This window comes from Pseudophryne corroboree, assembly GCF_028390025.1.
Source record: "Pseudophryne corroboree isolate aPseCor3 chromosome 7 unlocalized genomic scaffold, aPseCor3.hap2 SUPER_7_unloc_2, whole genome shotgun sequence".
Taxonomy (NCBI): domain Eukaryota; kingdom Metazoa; phylum Chordata; class Amphibia; order Anura; family Myobatrachidae; genus Pseudophryne; species Pseudophryne corroboree.
The window spans coordinates 182,757-202,243 of record NW_026967611.1 but is presented as its reverse complement, the minus strand read 5'-3'; the positions used below and the strand labels follow the sequence as shown (position 1 = coordinate 202,243).

Sequence of the window (19,487 nt, the reverse complement as noted above, 5' to 3'; positions counted from 1 at the left end):
TGCTGCCTCAGTTGGATCTCCTTCACTTGACAGGGGGGTGCCCGAGCAGCGACCCTCCCCAGCTCTAGCCCAACTCCTACTTACCTGCCAGGTGAGATACTATGATCATGAAGGTGCTTCTCCCAGGGCAAGGCTCACCCATTGCACTCTGGGTGTGCTGCTCCTGTGATTTCCCCAAATGTGGGAAACTTGACTGCATAATTTGTGTTTCCCCTGGTCGGCTCTCGTATAATTCAGATCTCTTTGTCTCAGGTCTCTCTCCAGCCTAGTTTGCTGTCTGTTTCCACTTCTCTTTTCTTGAGCCGCTCCCTTCTATGCCCTTGCGCACTATCCTGACTTCTCCCGTCTGCTTACTTTGTGCCTTCCAATGCACAATGCAAACTACAGGTAGTGCTGCAGGGCCCACGCCCTTTTACTTGCCTTACAGAGCAGCTCTGGAGCTGTTACAGTGCCCAGCTGCTGCAAGAAATCAGCTTGAATGCTTCAGGGGCTGGGGCATAGCCAACATGAGCCCCACATCGAAGGAGGGTGGAGGTGTTTAATGCGAACTAGGGGTCATCCAAGCGCCGCAAAAGGCCGCCATGCCCTGCACGCCCCTTTTCTCTTTTCATATGCAGACGAGGGTTGAAGCCAACTTTGACCCACTGCTTGGATGACATCACCATATGCAAATCCATCTGCTGCAGGCCTTCCCCCAGGAATGCTTGCACTAGTTGTTGCATTTGGTTTGTTGTTTGGGGGTGCTTCAGTATTAGGCAGCCTTCTGCCCTACCATGTTCATCTGAAAATATGTGTTCTCCCTGCAGTTGTTGTCCCAAGATGAGAGTTCCCTTGTACTGCCTCAGTTGAATCTCCTTTACTTGACAGAGATGTGCCTGAGCAGTGGCCCTCCCCAGCCCTATCCCAAATCATACTTATTTTGCATAGGAGATACCATGGTCATGAAGATTGTTCTCCCAGGGTGAGGTTAATTCATTGCATTCTGGGTATGCTGACTCCTATGATTTCCCCAAATGTGGGAAACTCGACTGCATTATTTGTGGTAGTGGGGGACTGTGTTTGTTCTTTCCTCTGGTCAGCTCTGGTAAAAGTCAGATTTATTTGCCTCAGATCTTCCTCTAGCCTTGTTCTTCTTTCGAGAGTTTCCTTGTGCTGCCTCGGTTGGATCTCCTTCACTTGACAGGGGGGTGCCCGAGCAGCGACCCTCCCCAACTCTATCCCAAATCTTACTTACCTGCCAGGTGAGATACTGTGATCATGAAGGTGCTTCTCCCAGGGCAAGGCTCACCCATTGCACTCTGGGTGTGCTGCTCCTGCGATTTCCCCAAATGTGGGAAACTTGACTGCATAATTTGTGTTTCCCCTGGTCGGCTCTCGTATAATTCAGATCTCTTTGTCTCAGGTCTCTCTCCAGCCTAGTTTGCTGTCTGTTTCCACTTCTCTTTTCTTGAGCCACTCCCTTCTATGCCCTTGCGCACTATCCTGACTTCTCCCGTCTGCTTAATTTGTGCCTTCCAACGCACAATGCGAACTACAGGTAGTGCTGCAGGGCCCACACCCTTTTACTTGCCTTACAGATCAGCTCTGGAGCTGTTACAGTGCCCAGCTGCTGCAAGAAATCAGCTTGAATGCTTCAGGGGCTGGGGCATAGCCAACATGAGCCCCACACCGAACGAGGGTGGAGGTGTTTAATGCGAACTAGGGGTCTTCCAAGCGCCGCAAAAGGCTGCCATGCCCTGCACGCCCCTTTTCTCTTTTCATATGCAGACGAGGGTTGAAGCCATCTTTGACCCACTGCTTGGATGACATCACCATATGCAAATCCATCTGCTGCAGGCCTTCCCCCAGGAATGCTTGCACAAGTTGATGCATTTGGTTTGTTGTTTGGGGGTGCTTCAGTATTAGGCAACCTTCTGCCCTCCCATGTTCATCTGAAAATATGTGTTCTCCCTGCAGTTGTTGTCCCCAGATGAGAGTTCCCTTGTGCTGCCTCAGTTGAATCTCCTTTACTTGACAGAGATGTGCCTGAGCAGTGGCCCTCCCCAGCCCTATCCCAAATCATACTTATTTTGCATAGGAGATACCATGGTCATGAAGATTGTTCTCCCAGGGTGAGGTTCAGTCATTGCATTCTGGGTATGCTGACCCCTGTGATTTCCCCAAATGTGGGAAACTTGACTGCATTATTTGTGGTAGTGGGGGACTGTGTTTGTGCTTTCCTCTGGTCAGCTCTGGTAAAAGTCAGATTTCTTTGTCTCAGATCTTCCTCTAGCCTTGTTCTTCTTTCGAGAGTTCCCTTGTGCTGCCTCAGTTGGATCTCCTTCACTTGACAGGGGGGTGCCCGAGCAGCGACCCTCCCCAGCTCTAGCCCAACTCCTACTTACCTGTCAGGTGAGATACTATGATCATGAAGGTGCTTCTCCCAGGGCAAGGCTCACCCATTGCACTCTGGGTGTGCTGCTCCTGCGGTTTCCCCAAATGTTGGACACTTGACTGCATAATTTGTGTTTCCCCTGGTCGGCTCTCGTATAATTCAGATCTCTTTGTCTCAGGTCTCTCTCCAGCCTAGTTTGCTGTCTGTTTCCACTTCTCTTTTCTTGAGCCACTCCCTTCTATGCCCTTGCGCACTATCCTGACTTCTCCCGTCTGCTTAATTTGTGCCTTCCAACGCACAATGCGAACTACAGGTAGTGCTGCAGGGCCCACACCCTTTTACTTGCCTTACAGATCAGCTCTGGAGCTGTTACAGTGCCCTGCCGCTGCAAGAAATCAGCTTGAATGCTTCAGGGGCTGGGGCATAGCCAACATGAGCCCCACACCGAAGGAGGGTGGAGGTGTTTAATGCGAACTAGGGATCTTCCAAGCGCCGCAAAAGGCTGCCATGCCCTGCACGCCCCTTTTCTCTTTTCATATGCAGACGAGGGTTGAAGCCAACTTTGACCCACTGCTTTGATGACATCACCATATGCAAATCCATCTGCTGCAGGCCTTCCCCCAGGAATGCTTGCCTAGTTGTTGTATTTGGTTTGTTGTTTGGGGGTGCTTCAGTATTAGGCAGCCTTCTGCCCTCCCATGTTCATCTGAAAATATGTGTTCTCCCTGCAGTTGTTGTCCCCAGATGAGAGTTCCCTTGTGCTGCCTCAGTTGAATCTCCTTTACTTGACAGTGATGTGCCTGAGCAGCGGCCCTCCCCAGCCCTATCCCAAATCATACTTATTTTGCATAGGAGATACCATGGTCATGAAGATTGTTCTCCCAGGGTGAGGTTCATTCATTGCATTCTGGGTATGCTGACCCCTGTGATTTCCCCAAATGTGGGAAACTCGACTGCATTATTTGTGATAGTGGGGGACTGTGTTTGTGCTTTCCTCTGGTCAGCTCTGGTAAAAGTCAGATTTCTTTGTCTCAGATCTTCCTCTAGCCTTGTTCTTCTTTCGAGAGTTCCCTTGTGCTGCCTCAGTTGGATCTCCTTCACTTGACAGGGGGGTGCCCGAGCAGCGACCCTCCCCAGCTCTAGCCCAACTCCTACTTACCTGCCAGGTGAGATACTATTAAGTTGATTTTTAAAAGAAAACAATACTGTCAATATACTATTAAAACAAATTAAAATGGTAAAAGTTATTGTACTTTAAGTAAAAATAAAAGAGCTAAAATATCAATCCCAGTTTTGGATTACTTTAATTAACAAAAAAAATGCATATAGCAGAGGAAAGTTTCAATCTGCCTACCTCTGGGTTATGGGCCCAGCATGCTTCCATTGCAGTACTCTGCTTCACATGTAAGTGCAAGAGATCCTGAAGCACTCACTCATCATGGGAAAGTACCTATGTGTTTCTTCGTTGGTTGATCTAAGAAACATCTTACAAAAACTCTCCAGATTATTGACTTTCTAAAGTTTTTCTAGGAAACGTTCTAGATGAATGCTTATTAGCCTTTGTCAGTATGCACTTTTGCAAAGTGTCTCTGTTGCGCAATCAGTTAGTGTGTTTGGTTACTAACCAAAAGGTTGATGGTTCAATCCCACCCAGGGATGTAATTGACCTTGTGATCAGGTTTTGGTGATCTTTAAGTAGACAAGTCAAAATTTCAAACCCCCTCTTATGATGTAGGGTACCTGGCCTTCTCTGATGTAACCAGAGTTCGTTTTGATTAAGTGATTTTATAAAAAACAGCTAGGAAGCACAATTTAGCAGTGGGTTGCAGAGAAAAAAAAATATGCTGGCAGAAAAATCCAATTGAGTGATTGAACAGCTCTTCATTTTCTGGCTTTATTTTAATGCTAACAAATTTGTTCTCTGAAAAGTGTCCACAAAGCCAAGTCTCTGATGAACACCTTTGTAGGGATGGTTTTTCACCTATTACTAAATTAAACTTGCTTCATTGGAAAGGCAGCAAGATGCATCCTCATTTCAATGTCTACTGAAATAATACAGGTTGACACCAGGAAACATTAACGCCACTGCATCCTTGCTGCTTTCTCATGTAGAAGTCTGTTTAATGTGAAAACAAGGTGATATCTAATTAGCACACAGGTAAGGAATTAAGAAAATCTTTATTTAAGGGTGAAGATGTTTCTCACAAAATCGTTGCCCCAATGCATCATTGAAATTCAAGCTGGAAAGATGATTTTAATATATCACTTGTACATTTTGTATTGCTCTTCTGGTGACAATGTAGTTTGTTTTTGTCAATTACCATTTTAATAATAGGGTAAAGAAAATTAAGTGGATTTTTGAAAGAAAACAATACTGTCAATATACTATTAAAACAAATTAAAATGGTAAAAGTTATTGTACTTTAAGAAAAAATAAAAGAGCAAAAATATCAATCCCAGTTTTGATTACTTAAATTAACAAAAAAAAAATGCATATAGCAAAGGATAGTTTCAATCTGCCTACCTCTGGGTTATGGGCCCAGCATGCTTCCATTGCAGTACTCTGCTGCACATGTAAGTGCAAGAGATCCTGAAGCACTCACTCATCATGGGAAAGTACCAATGTGTTTCTTCGTTGGTTGATGGAAGAAACATCTTACAAAAACTCTCCAGATTATTGACTTTTTAAAGTTTTTCTTGGAAACGTTCTAGATGTATGCTTATTAGCCTTTGTCAGTATGTACTTTTTACAAAGTGTCTCTGTGGCGCAATCGGTTAGTGTGTCTGGCTACTAACCAAAAGGTTGGAGGTTCAATCCCACCCAGGGACGTAATTGACCTTGTTATCAGATTTTGGTGATCTTTAAGTAGACAAGTCAAAATTTCAAACCCCCTGTTATGGTGTAGGGTACCTGGCCTTCTCTGATGTAATCAGAGTTAGATTTGATTCAGTGATTTTATAAAAACAGATAGGAAGCACAATTTAGCAGTGGTTTGCAGAGAAAAAGAAATATGCTGGCAGAAAAATCCAATTGAGTGATTAAACAGCTCTTCATTTTCTGGCTTTATTTTTATGCTAACAAATTTGTTCTCTGAAAAGTGTCCACAAAGCCAAGTCTCTGATTAACACCTTTGTAGGGATGGTTTTTCACCTATTACTAAATTAAACTTGCTTCATTGGAAAGGCAGCAAGATGCATCCTCATTTCAATTTCTACTGAAATAATACAGGTTGACACCAGGAAACATTAACGCCACTGCATCCTTGCTGCTTTCTCATGTGGAAGTCTGTTTAATGTGAAAACAAGGTGATATCTAATTAGCACACAGGTAAGGAATTAAGAAAATCTTTATTTAAGGGTGAAGATGTTTCTCACAAAATCGTTGCCCCAATGCATCATTGAAATTCAAGCTGGAAAGATGATTTTAATATATCACTTGTACATTTTGTATTGCTCTTCTGGTGACAATGTAGTTTGTTTTTGTCAATTACCATTTTAATCATAGGGTTAAGAAAATTAAGTGGATTTTTGAAAGAAAACAATACTGTCAATATACTATTAAAACAAATTAAAATGGTAAAAGTTATTGTACTTTAAGTGAAAATAAAAGAGCCAAAATATCAATCCCAGTTTTGGATTACTTTAATTAACAACAAAAAAATGCATATAGCAGAGGATAGTTTCAATCTGCCTACCGCTGGGTTATGGGCCCTGTATGCTTCCATTGCAGTACTCTGCTGCACATGTAAGTGCAAGAGATCCTAAAGCACTCACTCATCATGGGAAAGTACCAATGTGTTTCTTCGTTGGTTGATGGAAGAAACATTTTACAAAAACTCTCCCGATTATTGACTTTTTAAAGTTTTTCTAGGAAACGTTCTAGATGTATGCTTATTAGCCTTTGTCAGTATGTAATTTTTGTGAAGTGTCTCTGTGGCGCAATCGGTTAGTGTGTCCGGCTACTAACCAAAATGTTGGTGGTTCAATCCCACCCAGGGACGTAATTGACCTTGTTATCAGATTTTGGTGATCTTTAAGTAGACAAGTCAAAATTTCAAACCCCCTGTTATGGTGTAGGGTACCTGGCCTTTTCTGATGTAATCAGAGTTAGATTTGATTCAGTGATTTAATAAAAACAGCTAGGAAGCACAATTTAGCAGTGGGTTGCAGAGAAAAAGAAATATGCTGGCAAAAAAAAATCCAATTGAGTGATTAAACAGCTCTTCATTTTCTGGCTTTATTTTTATGCTAACAAATTTGTTCTCTGAAAAGTGTCCACAAAGCCAAGTCTCTGATTAACACCTTTGTAGGGATGGTTTTTCACCTATTACTAAATTAAACGCTTCATTGGAAAGGCAGCAAGATGCATCCTCATTTCAATGTCTACTGAAATAATACAGGTTGACACCAGGAAACATTAATGCCACTGCATCCTTGCTGCTTTCTCATGTGGAAGTCTGTTTAATGTGAAAACAAGGTGATATCTAATTAGCACACAGGTAAGGAATTAAGAAAATCTTTATTTAAGGGTGAAGATGTTTCTCACAAAATCGTTGCCCCAATGCATCATTGAAATTCAAGCTGTAAAGATGATTTTAATATATCACTTGTACATTTTGTATTGCTCTTCTGGTGACAATGTAGTTTGTTTTTGTCAATTACCATTTTAATAATAGGGTTAAGAAAAGTAAGTGGATTTTTGAAAGAAAACAATACTGTCAATATACTATTAAAACAAATTAAAATGGTAAAAGTTATTGTACTTTAAGTGAAAATAAAAGAGCCAAAATATCAATCCCAGTTTTGGATTACTTTAATTAACAAAAAAAAAATGCATATAGCAGAGGATAGTTTCAATCTGCCTACCGCTGGGTTATGGGCCCAGCATGCTTCCATTGCTGTACTCTGCTGCACATGTAAGTGCAAGAGATCCTGAAGCACTCACTCATCATGGGAAAGTACCAATGTGTTTCTTCGTTGGTTGATGGAAGAAACATCTTACAAAAACTCTCCAGATTATTGACTTTTTAAAGTTTTTCTAGGAAACGTTTTAGATGAATGCTTATTAGCCTTTGTCAGTATGGACTTTTGCAAAGTGTCTCTGTGGCGCAATCATTAATGTGTACGGCGATTAACCAAAAGGTTGGTGGTTCAATCCCACCCAGGGACGTAATTGACCTTGTTATCAGATTTTGGTGATCTTTAAGTAGACAAGTCAAAATTTCAAAACCCCCTGTTCTGGTGTAGGGTACCCGGCCTTCTCTGATGTAATCAGAGTTAGATTTGATTCAGTGATTTTATAAAAACAGCTAGGAAGCACAATTTAGCAGTGGGTTGCAGAGAAAAAGAAATATGCTGGCAAAAAAAATCAAATTGAGTGATTAAACAGCTCTTAATTTTCTGGCTTTATTTTTATGCTAACAAATTTGTTCTCTGAAAAGTGTCCACAAAGCCAAGTCTCTGATTAACACCTTTGTAAGGATGGTTTTTAACCTATTACTAAATTAAACTTGCTTCATTGGAAAGGCAGCAAGATGCATCCTCATTTCAATGTCTACTGAAATAATACAGGTTGACACCAGGAAACATTAACGCCACTGCATCCTTGCTGCTTTCTCATGTGGAAGTCTGTTTAATGTGAAAACAAGGTGATATCTAATTAGCACACAGGTAAGGAATTAAGAAAATCTTTATTTAAGGGTGAAAATGTTTCTCACAAAATCGTTGCCCCAATGCATCATTGAAATTCAAGCTGGAAAGATGATTTTAATATATCACTTGTACATTTTGTATTGCTCTTCTGGTGACAATGTAGTTTGTTTTTGTCAATTACCATTTTAATAATAGGGTAATGAAAATTAAGTGGATTTTTGAAAGAAAACAATACTGTCAATATACTATTAAAACAAATTAAAATGGTAAAAGTTATTGTACTGTAAGTAAAAATAAAAGAGCCAACATATCAATCCCAGTTTTGGATTACTTTAACAAAAAAAAATGCATATAGCAGAGGATAGTTTCAATCTGCCTACCTCTGGGTTATGTGCCCAGCATGCTTCCATTGCTGTACTCTGCTGCACATGTAAGTGTAATAGATCCTGAAGCACTCACTCATCATGGGAAAGTACCAATGTGTTTCTTCGTTGGTGGATGGAAGAAACATCTTACAAAAACTCTCCAGATTATTGACTTTTTAAAGTTTTTCTAGGAAACGTTTTAGATGAATGCTTATTAGCCTTTGTCAGTATGTACTTTTGCAAAGTGTCTCTGTGGCGCAATCAGTTAGTGTGTATGGCTATAAACCAAAAGGTTGGAGGCTCAATCCCACCCAGGGACGTAATTGACCTTGTTATCAGATTTTGGTGATCTTTAAGTAGACAAGTCAAAATTTCAAATCCCCTCTTATGGTGTAGGGTACCTGGCCTTCTCTGATGTAATCAGAGTTAGATTTGATTCAGTGATTTTATAAAAACAGCTAGGAAGCACAATTTAGCAGTGGGTTGCAGAGAAAAAGAAATATGCTGGCAGAAAAATCCAATTGAGTGATTAAACAGCTCTTCATTTTCTGCCTTTATTTTTATGCTAACAAATTTGTTCTCTGAAAAGTGTCCACAAAGCCAAGTCTCTGATTAACACCTTTGTAGGGATGGTTTTTCACCTATTACTAAATTAAACTTGCTTCATTGGAAAGGCAGCAAGATGCATCCTCATTTCAATGTCTACTGAAATAATACAGGTTGACACCAGGAAACACTAACGCCACTGCATCCTTGCTGCTTTCTCATGTAGAAGTCTGTTTAATGTGAAAACAAGGTGATATCTAATTAGCACACAGGTAAGGAATTAAGAAAATCTTTATTTAAGGGTGAAGATGTTTCTCACAAAATCGTTGCCCCAATGCATCATTGAAATTCAAGCTGGAAAGATGATTTTAATATATCACTTGTACATTTTGTATTGCTCTTCTGGTGACAATGTAGTTTGTTTTTGTCAATTACCATTTTAATAATAGGGTAAAGAAAATTAAGTGGATTTTTGAAAGAAAACAATACTGTCAATATACTATTAAAACAAATTAAAATGGTAAAAGTTATTGTACTTTAAGTAAACATAAAATAGCTAACATATCAATCCCAGTTTTGGATTACTTTAATTGACAAAAAAAATGCATATAGCAGAGGATAGTTTCAATCTGCCTACCTCTGGGTAATGGGCCCAGCATGCTTCCATTGCAGTACTCTGCTGCACATGTAAGTGCAAGAGATCCTGAAGCACTCACTCATCATGGGAAAGTACCAATGTGTTTCTTCGTTGGTTGATTTAAGAAAATTCTTACAAAAACTCTCCAGATTATTGACTTTTTAAAGTTTTTCTAGGAAACGTTCTAGATGAATGCTTATTAGCCTTTGTCAGTATTTACTTTTTGCAAAGTGTCTCTGTGGCGCAATCGGTTAGTGTGTCTGGCTACTAACCAAAAGGTTGGTGGTTCAATCCCACCCAGGGACATAATTGACCTTGTGATCAGGTTTTGGTGATATTTAAGTAGACAAGTCAAAATTTCAAACCCCCTCTTATGGTGTAGGGTACCTGGCCTTCTCTGATGTAATCAGAGTTAGATTTGATTCAGTGATTTTATAAAAACAGCTAGGAAGCACAATTTAGCAGTGGGTTGCAGAGAAAAAGAAATATGCTGGCAAAAAATCCAATTGAGTGATTAAACAGCTCTTCATTTTCTGGCTTTATTTTTATGCTAACAAATTTGTTCTCTGAAAAGTGTCCACAAAGCCAAGTCTCTGATTAACACCTTTGTAGGGATGGTTTTTCACCTATTACTAAATTAAACTTGCTTCATTGGAAAGGCAGCAAGATGCATCCTCATTTCAATGTCTACTGAAATAATACAGGTTGACACCAGGAAACATTAACGCCACTGCATCCTTGCTGCTTTCTCATGTAGAAGTCTGTTTAATGTGAAAACAAGGTGATATCTAATTAGCACACAGGTTAGGAATTAAGAAAATCTTTATTTAAGGGTGAAGATGTTTCTCACAAAATTGTTGCCCCAATGCATCATTGAAATTCAAGCTGGAAAGATGATTTTAATATATCACTTGTACATTTTGTATTGCTCTTCTGGTGACAATGTAGTTTGTTTTTGTCAATTACCATTTTAATAATAGGGTAATGAAAATTAAGTGGATTTTTGAAAGAAAACAATACTGTCAATATGCTATTAAAACAAATTAAAATGGTAAAAGTTATTGTACTATAAGTAAAAATAAAAGAGCCAACATATCAATCCCAGTTTTGGATTACTTTAACAAAAAAAAATGCATATAGCAGAGGATAGTTTCAATCTGCCTACCTCTGTGTTATGTGCCCAGCATGCTTCCATTGCTGTACTCTGCTGCACATGTAAGTGTAATAGATCCTGAAGCACTCACTCATCATGGGAAAGTACCAATGTGTTTCTTCATTGGTTGATGGAAGAAACATCTTACAAAAACTCTCCAGATTATTGACTTTTTAAAGTTTTTCTAGGAAACGTTCTAGATGTATGCTTATTAGCCTTTGTCAGTATGTAATTTTTGTGAAGTGTCTCTGTGGCGCAATCGGTTAGTGTGTCCGGCTACTAACCAAAAGGTTGGTGGTTCAATCCCACCCAGGGACGTAATTGACCTTGTTATCAGATTTTGGTGATCTTTAAGTAGACAAGTCAAAATTTCAAACCCCCTGTTATGGTGTAGGGTACCTGGCCTTTTCTGATGTAATCAGAGTTAGATTTGATTCAGTGATTTAATAAAAACAGCTAGGAAGCACAATTTAGCAGTGGGTTGCAGAGAAAAAGAAATATGCTGGCAAAAAAAAATCCAATTGAGTGATTAAACAGCTCTTCATTTTCTGGCTTTATTTTTATGCTAACAAATTTGTTCTCTGAAAAGTGTCCACAAAGCCAAGTCTCTGATTAACACCTTTGTAGGGATGGTTTTTCACCTATTACTAAATTAAACGCTTCATTGGAAAGGCAGCAAGATGCATCCTCATTTCAATGTCTACTGAAATAATACAGGTTGACACCAGGAAACATTAATGCCACTGCATCCTTGCTGCTTTCTCATGTGGAAGTCTGTTTAATGTGAAAACAAGGTGATATCTAATTAGCACACAGGTAAGGAATTAAGAAAATCTTTATTTAAGGGTGAAGATGTTTCTCACAAAATCGTTGCCCCAATGCATCATTGAAATTCAAGCTGTAAAGATGATTTTAATATATCACTTGTACATTTTGTATTGCTCTTCTGGTGACAATGTAGTTTGTTTTTGTCAATTACCATTTTAATAATAGGGTTAAGAAAAGTAAGTGGATTTTTGAAAGAAAACAATACTGTCAATATACTATTAAAACAAATTAAAATGGTAAAAGTTATTGTACTTTAAGTGAAAATAAAAGAGCCAAAATATCAATCCCAGTTTTGGATTACTTTAATTAACAAAAAAAAAATGCATATAGCAGAGGATAGTTTCAATCTGCCTACCGCTGGGTTATGGGCCCAGCATGCTTCCATTGCTGTACTCTGCTGCACATGTAAGTGCAAGAGATCCTGAAGCACTCACTCATCATGGGAAAGTACCAATGTGTTTCTTCGTTGGTTGATGGAAGAAACATCTTACAAAAACTCTCCAGATTATTGACTTTTTAAAGTTTTTCTAGGAAACGTTTTAGATGAATGCTTATTAGCCTTTGTCAGTATGGACTTTTGCAAAGTGTCTCTGTGGCGCAATCATTAATGTGTACGGCGATTAACCAAAAGGTTGGTGGTTCAATCCCACCCAGGGACGTAATTGACCTTGTTATCAGATTTTGGTGATCTTTAAGTAGACAAGTCAAAATTTCAAAACCCCCTGTTCTGGTGTAGGGTACCCGGCCTTCTCTGATGTAATCAGAGTTAGATTTGATTCAGTGATTTTATAAAAACAGCTAGGAAGCACAATTTAGCAGTGGGTTGCAGAGAAAAAGAAATATGCTGGCAAAAAAAATCAAATTGAGTGATTAAACAGCTCTTAATTTTCTGGCTTTATTTTTATGCTAACAAATTTGTTCTCTGAAAAGTGTCCACAAAGCCAAGTCTCTGATTAACACCTTTGTAAGGATGGTTTTTAACCTATTACTAAATTAAACTTGCTTCATTGGAAAGGCAGCAAGATGCATCCTCATTTCAATGTCTACTGAAATAATACAGGTTGACACCAGGAAACATTAACGCCACTGCATCCTTGCTGCTTTCTCATGTGGAAGTCTGTTTAATGTGAAAACAAGGTGATATCTAATTAGCACACAGGTAAGGAATTAAGAAAATCTTTATTTAAGGGTGAAAATGTTTCTCACAAAATCGTTGCCCCAATGCATCATTGAAATTCAAGCTGGAAAGATGATTTTAATATATCACTTGTACATTTTGTATTGCTCTTCTGGTGACAATGTAGTTTGTTTTTGTCAATTACCATTTTAATAATAGGGTAATGAAAATTAAGTGGATTTTTGAAAGAAAACAATACTGTCAATATACTATTAAAACAAATTAAAATGGTAAAAGTTATTGTACTGTAAGTAAAAATAAAAGAGCCAACATATCAATCCCAGTTTTGGATTACTTTAACAAAAAAAAATGCATATAGCAGAGGATAGTTTCAATCTGCCTACCTCTGGGTTATGTGCCCAGCATGCTTCCATTGCTGTACTCTGCTGCACATGTAAGTGTAATAGATCCTGAAGCACTCACTCATCATGGGAAAGTACCAATGTGTTTCTTCGTTGGTGGATGGAAGAAACATCTTACAAAAACTCTCCAGATTATTGACTTTTTAAAGTTTTTCTAGGAAACATTTTAGATGAATGCTTATTAGCCTTTGTCAGTATGTACTTTTGCAAAGTGTCTCTGTGGCGCAATCAGTTAGTGTGTATGGCTATAAACCAAAAGGTTGAAGGCTCAATCCCACCCAGGGACGTAATTGACCTTGTTATCAGATTTTGGTGATCTTTAAGTAGACAAGTCAAAATTTCAAATCCCCTCTTATGGTGTAGGGTACCTGGCCTTCTCTGATGTAATCAGAGTTAGATTTGATTCAGTGATTTTATAAAAACAGCTAGGAAGCACAATTTAGCAGTGGGTTGCAGAGAAAAAGAAATATGCTGGCAGAAAAATCCAATTGAGTGATTAAACAGCTCTTCATTTTCTGCCTTTATTTTTATGCTAACAAATTTGTTCTCTGAAAAGTGTCCACAAAGCCAAGTCTCTGATTAACACCTTTGTAGGGATGGTTTTTCACCTATTACTAAATTAAACTTGCTTCATTGGAAAGGCAGCAAGATGCATCCTCATTTCAATGTCTACTGAAATAATACAGGTTGACACCAGGAAACACTAACGCCACTGCATCCTTGCTGCTTTCTCATGTAGAAGTCTGTTTAATGTGAAAACAAGGTGATATCTAATTAGCACACAGGTAAGGAATTAAGAAAATCTTTATTTAAGGGTGAAGATGTTTCTCACAAAATCGTTGCCCCAATGCATCATTGAAATTCAAGCTGGAAAGATGATTTTAATATATCACTTGTACATTTTGTATTGCTCTTCTGGTGACAATGTAGTTTGTTTTTGTCAATTACCATTTTAATAATAGGGTAAAGAAAATTAAGTGGATTTTTGAAAGAAAACAATACTGTCAATATACTATTAAAACAAATTAAAATGGTAAAAGTTATTGTACTTTAAGTAAACATAAAATAGCTAACATATCAATCCCAGTTTTGGATTACTTTAATTGACAAAAAAAATGCATATAGCAGAGGATAGTTTCAATCTGCCTACCTCTGGGTAATGGGCCCAGCATGCTTCCATTGCAGTACTCTGCTGCACATGTAAGTGCAAGAGATCCTGAAGCACTCACTCATCATGGGAAAGTACCAATGTGTTTCTTCGTTGGTTGATTTAAGAAAATTCTTACAAAAACTCTCCAGATTATTGACTTTTTAAAGTTTTTCTAGGAAACGTTCTAGATGAATGCTTATTAGCCTTTGTCAGTATTTACTTTTTGCAAAGTGTCTCTGTGGCGCAATCGGTTAGTGTGTCTGGCTACTAACCAAAAGGTTGGTGGTTCAATCCCACCCAGGGACATAATTGACCTTGTGATCAGGTTTTGGTGATATTTAAGTAGACAAGTCAAAATTTCAAACCCCCTCTTATGGTGTAGGGTACCTGGCCTTCTCTGATGTAATCAGAGTTAGATTTGATTCAGTGATTTTATAAAAACAGCTAGGAAGCACAATTTAGCAGTGGGTTGCAGAGAAAAAGAAATATGCTGGCAAAAAATCCAATTGAGTGATTAAACAGCTCTTCATTTTCTGGCTTTATTTTTATGCTAACAAATTTGTTCTCTGAAAAGTGTCCACAAAGCCAAGTCTCTGATTAACACCTTTGTAGGGATGGTTTTTCACCTATTACTAAATTAAACTTGCTTCATTGGAAAGGCAGCAAGATGCATCCTCATTTCAATGTCTACTGAAATAATACAGGTTGACACCAGGAAACATTAACGCCACTGCATCCTTGCTGCTTTCTCATGTAGAAGTCTGTTTAATGTGAAAACAAGGTGATATCTAATTAGCACACAGGTTAGGAATTAAGAAAATCTTTATTTAAGGGTGAAGATGTTTCTCACAAAATTGTTGCCCCAATGCATCATTGAAATTCAAGCTGGAAAGATGATTTTAATATATCACTTGTACATTTTGTATTGCTCTTCTGGTGACAATGTAGTTTGTTTTTGTCAATTACCATTTTAATAATAGGGTAATGAAAATTAAGTGGATTTTTGAAAGAAAACAATACTGTCAATATGCTATTAAAACAAATTAAAATGGTAAAAGTTATTGTACTATAAGTAAAAATAAAAGAGCCAACATATCAATCCCAGTTTTGGATTACTTTAACAAAAAAAAATGCATATAGCAGAGGATAGTTTCAATCTGCCTACCTCTGTGTTATGTGCCCAGCATGCTTCCATTGCTGTACTCTGCTGCACATGTAAGTGTAATAGATCCTGAAGCACTCACTCATCATGGGAAAGTACCAATGTGTTTCTTCGTTGGTGGATGGAAGAAACATCTTACAAAAACTCTCCAGATTATTGACTTTTTAAAGTTTTTCTAGGAAACGTTTTAGATGAATGCTTATTAGCCTTTGTCAGTATGTACTTTTGCGAAATGTCTCTGTGGCGCAATCAGTTAGTGTGTACGGCTATAAACCAAAAGGTTGGAGGCTCAATCCCACCCAGGGACGTAATTGACCTTGTTATCAGATTTTTTTGATCTTTAAGTAGACAAGTCAAAATTTCAAATCCCCTCTTATGGTGTAGGGTACCTGGCCTTCTCTGATGTAATCAGAGTTAGATTTGATTCAGTGATTTTATAAAAACAGCTAGGAAGCACAATTTAGCAGTGGGTTGCAGAGAAAAAGAAATATGCTGGCAGAAAAATCCAATTGAGTGATTAAACAGCTCTTCATTTTCTGCCTTTATTTTTATGCTAACAAATTTGTTCTCTGAAAAGTGTCCACAAAGCCAAGTCTCTGATTAACACCTTTGTAGGGATGGTTTTTCACCTATTACTAAATTAAACTTGCTTCATTGGAAAGGCAGCAAGATGCATCCTCATTTCAATGTCTACTGAAATAATACAGGTTGACACCAGGAAACACTAACGCCACTGCATCCTTGCTGCTTTCTCATGTAGAAGTCTGTTTAATGTGAAAACAAGGTGATATCTAATTAGCACACAGGTAAGGAATTAAGAAAATCTTTATTTAAGGGTGAAGATGTTTCTCACAAAATCGTTGCCCCAATGCATCATTGAAATTCAAGCTGGAAAGATGATTTTAATATATCACTTGTACATTTTGTATTGCTCTTCTGGTGACAATGTAGTTTGTTTTTGTCAATTACCATTTTAATAATAGGGTAATGAAAATTAAGTGGATTTTTGAAAGAAAACAATACTGTCAATATACTATTAAAACAAATTAAAATGGTAAAAGTTATTGTACTGTAAGTAAAAATAAAAGAGCCAACATATCAATCCCAGTTTTGGATTACTTTAACAAAAAAAAATGCATATAGCAGAGGATAGTTTCAATCTGCCTACCTCTGGGTTATGTGCCCAGCATGCTTCCATTGCTGTACTCTGCTGCACATGTAAGTGTAATAGATCCTGAAGCACTCACTCATCATGGGAAAGTACCAATGTGTTTCTTCATTGGTTGATGGAAGAAACATCTTACAAAAACTCTCCAGATTATTGACTTTTTAATGTTTTTCTAGGAAACGTTTTAGATGAATGCTTATTAGCCTTTGCCAGTATGTACTTTTGCAAAGTGTCTCTGTGGCGCAATCAGTTAGTGTGTATGGCTATTAACCAAAAGGTTGGTGGTTCAATCCCACCCAGGGACGTAATTGACCTTGTTATCAGATTTTGGTGATCTTTAAGTAGACAAGTCAAAATTTCAAACCCTCTCTTATGGTGTAGGGTACCTGGCCTTCTCTGATGTAATCAGAGTTAGATTTGATTCAGTGATTTTATAAAAACAGCTAGGAAGCACAATTTAGCAGTAGGTTGCAGAGAAAAATAAATATGCTGGCAAAAAAATCCAATTGAGTGATTAAACAGCTCTTCATTTTCTGGCTTTATTTTTATGCTAACAAATTTGTTCTCTGAAAAGTGTCCACAAAGCCAAGTCTCTGATTAACACCTTTGTAAGGATGGTTTTTCACCTATTACTAAATTAAACTTGCTTCATTGGAAAGGCAGCAAGATGCATCCTCATTTCAATGTCTACTGAAATAATACAGGTTGACACCAGGAAACATTAACGCCACTGCATCCTTGCTGCTTTCTCATGTAGAAGTCTGTTTAATGTGAAAACAAGGTGATATCTAATTAGCACACAGGTAAGGAATTAAGAAAATCTTTATTTAAGGGTGAAGATGTTTCTCACAAAATTGTTGCCCCAATGCATCATTGAAATTCAAGCTGGAAAGATGATTTTAATATATCACTTGTACATTTTGTATTGCTCTTCTGGTGACAATGTAGTTTGTTTTTGTCAATTACCATTTTAATAATAGGGTAATGAAAATTAAGTGGATTTTTGAAAGAAAACAATACTGTCAATATACTATTAAAACAAATTAAAATGGTAAAAGTTATTGTACTGTAAGTAAAAATAAAAGAGCCAACATATCAATCCCAGTTTTGGATTACTTTAACAAAAAAAAATGCATATAGCAGAGGATAGTTTCAATCTGCCTACCTCTGGGTTATGTGCCCAGCATGCTTCCATTGCTGTACTCTGCTGCACATGTAAGTGTAATAGATCCTGAAGCACTCACTCATCATGGGAAAGTACCAATGTGTTTCTTCATTGGTTGATGGAAGAAACATCTTACAAAAACTCTCCAGATTTTTGACTTTTTAAAGTTTTTCTAGGAAACGTTTTAGATGAATGCTTATTAGCCTTTGCCAGTATGTACTTTTGCAAAGTGTCTCTGTGGCGCAATCAGTTAGTGTGTATGGCTATTAACCAAAAGGTTGGTGGTTCAATCCCACCCAGGGACGTAATTGACCTTGTTATCAGATTTTGGTGATCTTTAAGTAGACAAGTCAAAATTTCAAACCCTCTCTTATGGTGTAGGGTACCTGGCCTTCTCTGATGTAATCAGAGTTTGATTTGATTCAGTGATTTTATAAAAACAGCTAGGAAGCACAATTTAGCAGTGGGTTGCAGAGAAAAATAAATATGCTGGCAAAAAAATCCAATTGAGTGATTAAACAGCTCTTCATTTTCTGGCTTTATTTTTATGCTAACAAATTTGTTCTCTGAAAAGTGTCCACAAAGCCAAGTCTCTGATTAACACCTTTGTAAGGATGGTTTTTCACCTATTACTAAATTAAACTTGCTTCATTGGAAAGGCAGCAAGATGCATCCTCATTTCAATGTCTACTGAAATAATACAGGTTGACACCAGGAAACATTAACGCCACTGCATCCTTGCTGCTTTCTCATGTGGAAGTCTGTTTAATGTGAAAACAAGGTGATATCTAATTAGCACACAGGTAAGGAATTAAGAAAATCTTTATTTAAGGGTGAAAATGTTTCTCACAAAATCGTTGCCCCAATGCATCATTGAAATTCAAGCAGGAAAGATGATTTTAATATATCACTTGTACATTTTGTATTGCTCTTCTGGTGACAATGTAGTTTGTTTTTGTCAATTACCATTTTAATAATAGGGTAAAGAAAATTAAGTGGATTTTTAAAAGAAAACAATACTTTCAATATACTATTAAAACAAATTAAAATGGTAAAAGTTATTGTACTTTAATGAAAAATAAAAGAGCAAAAATATCAATCCCAGTTTTGGATTACTTTAACAAAAAAAATGCATATAGCAGAGGATAGTTTTAATCTGCCTACCTCTGGGTTATGGGCCCAGCATGCTTCCATTGCAGTACTCTGCTGCACATGTAAGTGCAAGAGATCCTGAAGCACTAACTCATCATGGGAAAGTACCAATGTGTTTCTTCGTTGGTGGATGGAAGAAACATCTTACAAAACTCTCCAGATTATTGACTTTTTAAAGTTTTTCTAGGAAACGTTTTAGATGAATGCTTATTAGCCTTTGTCAGTATGTACTTTTGCGAAATGTCTCTGTGGCGCAATCAGTTAGTGTGTACGGCTATAAACCAAAAGGTTGGAGGCTCAATCCCACCCAGGGACGTAATTGACCTTGTTATCAGATTTTGGTGATCTTTAAGTAGACAAGTCAAAATTTCAAATCCCCTCTTATGGTGTAGGGTACCTGGCCTTCTCTGATGTAATCAGAGTTAGATTTGATTCAGTGATTTTATAAAAACAGCTAGGAAGCACAATTTAGCAGTGGGTTGCAGAGAAAAAGAAATATGCTGGCAGAAAAATCCAATTGAGTGATTAAACAGCTCTTCATTTTCTGCCTTTATTTTTATGCTAACAAATTTGTTCTCTGAAAAGTGTCCACAAAG

General features: G+C 37.8%; 9 non-coding genes across 9 annotated transcripts; all 9 read left to right on the top strand.

Annotated features, from left to right (window-relative positions):
• The first annotated feature begins 76 nt into the window (after nt 1-76).
• Nucleotides 77-239, top strand: LOC134986101 (U1 spliceosomal RNA). Its single transcript, XR_010192126.1, has one exon. It is a non-coding gene; the product is annotated as a U1 spliceosomal RNA (small nuclear RNA).
• A 671-nt stretch (nt 240-910) lies between these two features.
• LOC134986024 (U1 spliceosomal RNA) lies at nt 911-1,074 on the top strand. The gene has a single exon (XR_010192057.1). It is a non-coding gene; the product is annotated as a U1 spliceosomal RNA (small nuclear RNA).
• Nucleotides 1,075-1,226: 152 nt separating this feature from the next.
• LOC134986088 (U1 spliceosomal RNA) lies at nt 1,227-1,389 on the top strand. The gene has a single exon (XR_010192114.1). It is a non-coding gene; the product is annotated as a U1 spliceosomal RNA (small nuclear RNA).
• A 671-nt stretch (nt 1,390-2,060) lies between these two features.
• LOC134986007 (U1 spliceosomal RNA) lies at nt 2,061-2,224 on the top strand. The gene has a single exon (XR_010192041.1). It is a non-coding gene; the product is annotated as a U1 spliceosomal RNA (small nuclear RNA).
• A 152-nt stretch (nt 2,225-2,376) lies between these two features.
• LOC134986155 (U1 spliceosomal RNA) lies at nt 2,377-2,539 on the top strand. Its single transcript, XR_010192171.1, has one exon. It is a non-coding gene; the product is annotated as a U1 spliceosomal RNA (small nuclear RNA).
• Nucleotides 2,540-3,209: 670 nt separating this feature from the next.
• On the top strand, nt 3,210-3,373 carry LOC134986223 (U1 spliceosomal RNA). The gene has a single exon (XR_010192223.1). It is a non-coding gene; the product is annotated as a U1 spliceosomal RNA (small nuclear RNA).
• Nucleotides 3,374-9,806: 6,433 nt separating this feature from the next.
• On the top strand, nt 9,807-9,880 carry TRNAS-ACU (transfer RNA serine (anticodon ACU)). Its single transcript has one exon. It is a non-coding gene; the product is annotated as a tRNA-Ser (tRNA).
• A 1,091-nt stretch (nt 9,881-10,971) lies between these two features.
• On the top strand, nt 10,972-11,045 carry TRNAS-ACU (transfer RNA serine (anticodon ACU)). The gene has a single exon. It is a non-coding gene; the product is annotated as a tRNA-Ser (tRNA).
• Nucleotides 11,046-14,476: 3,431 nt separating this feature from the next.
• Nucleotides 14,477-14,550, top strand: TRNAS-ACU (transfer RNA serine (anticodon ACU)). Its single transcript has one exon. It is a non-coding gene; the product is annotated as a tRNA-Ser (tRNA).
• Nucleotides 14,551-19,487: the final 4,937 nt, after the last annotated feature.